The sequence below is a fragment of the Engraulis encrasicolus genome, chromosome 11 (genome assembly GCF_034702125.1).
Source record: "Engraulis encrasicolus isolate BLACKSEA-1 chromosome 11, IST_EnEncr_1.0, whole genome shotgun sequence".
NCBI classification, from domain to species: domain Eukaryota; kingdom Metazoa; phylum Chordata; class Actinopteri; order Clupeiformes; family Engraulidae; genus Engraulis; species Engraulis encrasicolus.
In genome coordinates, this window is record NC_085867.1 from 55507313 (window position 1) to 55513161 (window position 5849).

General features: G+C 41.3%; 1 long non-coding RNA gene across 1 annotated transcript; it reads left to right on the plus strand.

The window, feature by feature from the left end:
- Window positions 1–1021: 1021 nt before the first annotated feature.
- On the plus strand, window positions 1022–3265 carry LOC134459113 (uncharacterized). Its single transcript, XR_010036772.1, has 4 exons — window positions 1022–1309; window positions 2206–2347; window positions 2658–2790; window positions 3089–3265. It is a non-coding gene; the product is annotated as an uncharacterized LOC134459113 (long non-coding RNA).
- The last annotated feature ends 2584 nt before the right edge of the window (window positions 3266–5849 follow it).

Sequence of the window (5849 nt, forward strand, 5' to 3'; positions counted from 1 at the left end):
CTTATAAGAAATGTAAAAAAAAAATTCAAAATTTTGTTAAGGTCGCTGAGATATTTAATGCATCATATATGATGCATCAGGCTTTTAATGAATGGAAATTCCAATTTCATGACCATTGAAAAATGACTTTTAATGCATTTACAACTTTTTTTTAATTTAAAAAAGTTGTCAGACAATTTAATTTGAGGATTATCTTTAAATATTTAGTGAGATCCTGCCATTTTTTAAAGCCTATCCTTGTTTTAGCAGGACCATATTTTACATTTCCCACAGCCTGGTTGGGTAATTTTTTTAAAAATCTATGTAAAAACATAGCTGATCGAATGCTCAACAACCTATTTATGAGTGTAATATAGATCATTATTCATTTTTGATGTGTAATTTGAATATATGGGTCCATTACTACAATTGGACCATTTCTCCATTCACTTCAATGCATTTTTTACGAGATCATAATTTCAACATTTTGCATTGCATTTTCAAAATTGCATGTAAAACCTGTTTCTTAAGGCAATATCTTTGTCTTGAAGTAAAACAACTTGTGTGTTTTGTTAAACGATCGTCGTGGTATGCTTTGTAAGTTTCCCTATGGAGCAAATGCATTGATGGCTGACTTCCTGCCACCGCCGGATGGTGCTTATATGTCTCATCAGTTTTAGCACGATCTCTCTGCAACACGGTGTAAAAATATAAACTCTTCCTTGCTTAATTGCACAAAGCAAGTGTTCAAATTAAAGTATGTAGAGTTATATTTCGGAAATTTGTACACAAACCTTATGCAATTTGACGAAATCTCAGCGTCGGTCAGGGAAACCGCTTCTACCCCATTTTCCTGTTTTTCGCCGAGCTGTGGTCAACTTGTTGTCGACCGCTGCTCTCTTGTGGCGGTTACCGTGTATTGCAGGACGTTTGGAAATGACACGCAGGATGTTTTTCAGATCGATTTTTTTGTGTGTCAGCGTGGAGAGGGCTTTGAATTTGATGAGACATATATGATGCATCCGGCGCGATAGGGTTAAATAGGAGGCGCTGGAGAATAACGTGGAGACAAGGAGACAAACAAAAGAAAAGGAAGACGACAAAGAAATTCAAGAAGCAAGTGGACATATTGCTGAAAGAGGAAAGGCAGAATTGCTTAAAATGAGCTGCAAAAGTTGGAAAATGTGAAAAAGAGGAGGGAGGCGCAAATGACTGGCTCACTAAGATGAGGGCTGTGCTGAGACGAGTGAGGGTGGGTGAAGCTCGTCTCAGCAACCTTGTTTAAAAGAATCCGGCAGGACCTGTTGGAGGAAGCGAGACGGACATTAAGGTTAGTGAATGGTTCTAGTGTAAGGGCCTTGAGATCTGTTTCCTTAACTCTAGGCTACACATTTTTTTCAAATTTCTGAAATGGAAAACCAGTCGAGAATTGAACTGGTCGAATGCCTTTGATGTGACAATGTTTGACGTGTTGTGTGCAAGGAACTTGATGAAGATGTTTATTTACATACCCTCTTACTGCAGATGGGTCCGTCGACAGGCCTATTCACACTTTGCTGAAAGCACTCAACTACATAATAACAACATTGTTATGACAATGCAGAGAGTTTTAAGTAACCAAATAAGACTTGGTCATTACCATTTTGATAACATTGGTCTCGTTTACATGAGACATTTAATTCAGAATTAACTCACTTGAATTTTGAATAAAGCTTAATTCCGCTTTGAAAACGTCATGTAAACACTTCACAATTCGGAATTAAATAAAAGATCAAAGTTAACTGGACAGAACTATTTAATTCGGAATTATTAATTCGGAATTAAAAACGTCATGTAAACGCAGCCCATAAGATTTTAACGGAGACTCTGCAGTAGCCTCTTACTGCAGATAGGGTCGCCGACGGGCCTATTCACTATTTGCTGAAAATATTCAACTACATCATAACAACATTGCTATGACAGTACAGAGAGCCTTAAGTAACAGATTAAGACATAGCCATTACAATTTCAGTGCCAGTAAGGTTATAACATTGGCTCTGCACTAAGGGGTTAAGGAGTTAAAAATGATAACAGATACTTACACTCTCAATCATACAGCCAAGTTAACGAGGGGTACTAAAATGGTTCTGCTTCACATGGTTAGTGGTGTAACCATGGGACTTATGCTCCCAATCATACAGCCAAATTTACTAAGGGCACTAAAATATTCCTGCTTCACATGCATAGTGGTGCAAAGAGCAAATGAAGAAACAACCAGAGGGTTCGAAGGTGGGGATGTGAGTCTCACCCAGGATCTACTGACGCCATACTGTGCAACAGTAATCAGCGTCATGAGAAAGTCATGGTTTGTATGAGAAATATCAAAGAGGTAAGGAGATTTCAAATATTCAAATATTCAGTTGAGGTTATGGAGTTTTGTGGTAAGGAGATGTTTTTCATTTTTGCAGTTGAACAACATTATGGAGGCTTGTGGCATCCCTAATGTCTAAAATGTTTACTATGTTGTTATTTAACATATTGGATGTAGAATTAACCCTTTACACTTGGTCAGGCTGATGTTTTTTATGACCCGAATGATGATGCATCATGGCATCTGAATTGGTTGATGCTGGTTATTGAGGCCCCCAGTGTCAGCAAGGCCTATTTGATGACATGTATAGTTTTTACTATCCAATAAGGTCAGGTTGATGCATCCTGACATCACGATGAATACATACACAATACATCACACTGAGTATCGTACACCAAGGCAGCCAAAGGAGATCACTGGAAGCAGATACCTCAGCTCCTGCAGGAACTCTCCACTTAAAGGTAGAAACTGTGTGGAAATGGGATGATGCTTTAACTTGTTCATTGAAAGAGGATCTGATATACTTCAATTACATACACAAACACAAACAGTTGTTTGTAAACAACCATGTTTTTGTGAGCTTGAGAAGTGATTGGTGCTGTTGTGACCAGGCCCGGATGAAGATGGCCTGGGGCCCCTAGGCTACAGATTGCTATGCAGCCTTGGCAGCCTTGGGGGCCAAGGCTGCAGCCATGTCTAGCCTGTGCGGTAATCCGGCTCTGGATGTGACACTAATGTCCCTGATGTTTCTTGTTCCAGCTGCTGTTACTAAGACCAACACACCTGTCTTCTGTCCCAGCACCAGACCCAGGAGGATGGTCCACCCAAGAGTCTGGCTCCTCCCAAGGTTTCTTCCAGTGACTGGGAGTTTTTCCTTGCCAATGTAGCCTTTGGCTTGCTGTTGGGGGCATGAGGACAGCTTTTGCTTCTTCTAACATCCGACAGCAGCTGCAGGGATCAGCAAGCCTATCTCCCAACCGGCTTGCGCATTCGGCACTTCACTCAACACTGTTGTCACCCCAGCAACCAACGCACCCGAGCACAGCTGCATTGGAAGGGGGTTACAGCCAGCAGCCAACGAACACCAAACAGCTCAACTGCCTCACAAACAACTCGTCAGTAAGCATTCAGCGCATTCGGCACCTTTCACTCAGCACTGTTATTTATTTATTTATTTATTTATTTTATGCTTACCAAATGTATGTATTGTTGGTGTGAGCTGTACGCCAGGGGCAGATGGGCAGTGAGCCTGGCCACTCACTGTTGGCCCACTAGCCGGAGTTGGCGGTGTTGTGGTTCAGGGCCGAAACACCGCAGAGAAGGCTGGACACCAGGGCTTAACACTAACACCCGCCAGGTAGCCAAATGCGGGTGAAAGTCGGCGTTGGCTAGTAGATACCGAAGGTTCACTAGCCATTCTGGCGGGTCCGTCACTATTCTAAATGATGAGGCACCGCATTTTGTAGTTTTTTCCCTCGGACCGTCTTTGCTACAAACGCAATGCAATGCGATTTCGCGAGCCTACAATACCCATGAAGCACCTGTGTCACGTGTCACCTGTGTCTCACGCACGAGAGGAATCTTATAGAGCTAGTCTTGCGAATATATATGAGTGGCAGCAGCGAGCTACCAGCACATCAGCGCGTGTTTGGAAATGTCACTGAAAACCTTCACGTGAAAATAAAGTAGCGAAGTTCATCTCAACTGACCTGTTTTGGGATCTGTCATTAGTACAATGCATAGTAGTAGTGGACATTAAAATGACCAAGGCGAGAGGAGAACACCTCAGTCTGGTGAAAGTCTTGAGTTAGCGCAGTGATAAGACAAGGACACATGCGGCATTAATAATGTTCGGTTTAAATAATTTTCTGATTTGCCTGTATGTCTTCATACCTTAATATTCCTCCATGTTTCTTGTGCCGTTGTTCCCGACTGTCAAACGGGGCTTAAACAACGCGCAGTAGTAGCCTTCCAGACTGCACAAAATCATGTCCCATGTCCCTTCGCATGTGCCCATCTTGCCTTGCGTCCGTTTATATTTTAAACAACTCAATATTAAACGGAATGAAAGGAAGTCGTAGCTCCTTCTGTAGTTACCGGCCGCATATGTGTGTGCCTTCTAGTAGATAGCCTACTTTTATGAGAAAATATTCCAGAAGAGGTGTTATTCCACATCCATGACCGAGGACATGCGAAGCTTGGCAATGACTTTGCACTATCTACTTTGCGCATCGAAAGTGCCCTTCAGATCAAAGACGGAAATATTTTGCTCTCATGTAGCTTACATGTGTCCCCTTCCACAACACTCTGCTTGGTGCTCCTGCACGGGCCGGCTATGCCATTCCTCAGATAAGTTAATCTGTTCTTATAGCATGCATGCATGCATGGACCAGTTAACAACAATTCTAGTTATTAGGCCCTATATTATATTATATTATATTATTTTATTTTATGTTATATTATCCTACATTACATTATTACGGCCTATTATATAATTCATTAAAGCTGCTATGATGGTTAAGAAAATAATGGCTAGTGAAAAGGCCCAATGGCTAGTGAGTCAGGAAAACCACTAGCCAAAATGGCAGGTAAGCGAAAAAGTTAGTGTAAAGCACTGCTGGACACCACCTGACGACATCTGCTTCTGGCGTAGGGCTACAGCTACCTGTGAAGGTGGTTGAGGAAGGCACCTCCTGTGCATGCATGATGAATGTGAATGTGTATTCCCTGTTTGTCTAGTAATTTATACAATAAAGATGTTTGTGTCACAAGTCTTATTTTCTCTTGCTGACCCATGGGCAGCAATGCCCAGCAGGTATTAACAGCTACCTGTACAATCCCGAAAATAATAATAATAAGAAATAAAGTCAAACAAAAATGTGAAACTTCTCAAACATGTCATAAATCATTACTCAAAAGTAGATACACTAAAATAAAGGGTGGGGAAACCTGAGGGCTATGACAAATAGCCTATTTAAACTAAAGTGGAGATAACAGGTTGTCTTTCTGCAGCCTAAGGTGGGTGCTAGACAGCATTATGATTTTTTATGTACAGTACATTCACATTAATTCATTTAATTACTTTTAGGTGGTAATATCAAGACAATCTGTTAATTCTAAAATTACTTTTAAAATTAAAAGATTACCGTGTTGATAGAGGAATTAAAGACATTTTGAAGCCATTTGTATTTGACATTTGTAGAGCGGCTCATGGAGTAATATCAGATTTGCAGGTAGAAGTCACCATAACCTTGGGACAGAAGTGACATCACTCTCATTGGAGAAGTTAGCAACTCGTATACAAGTGGGCTACTAAATGCAAGGCTGGTGACAGTCAGTGTGTGTCATTGGCATCCAAAGGGAGCAGTGCGGCAGCACAGTATCAGGTACCTCAGTCATGGATGGGGGAGAGCACTGGTTAATTACTCTACCCGCCATGTCATAATACTCATAAGGATGTTGAGGCTACATGATTAAGCTGACATGGTGTAAGTAGTAGTAGACAGGGTGTATCTACTGA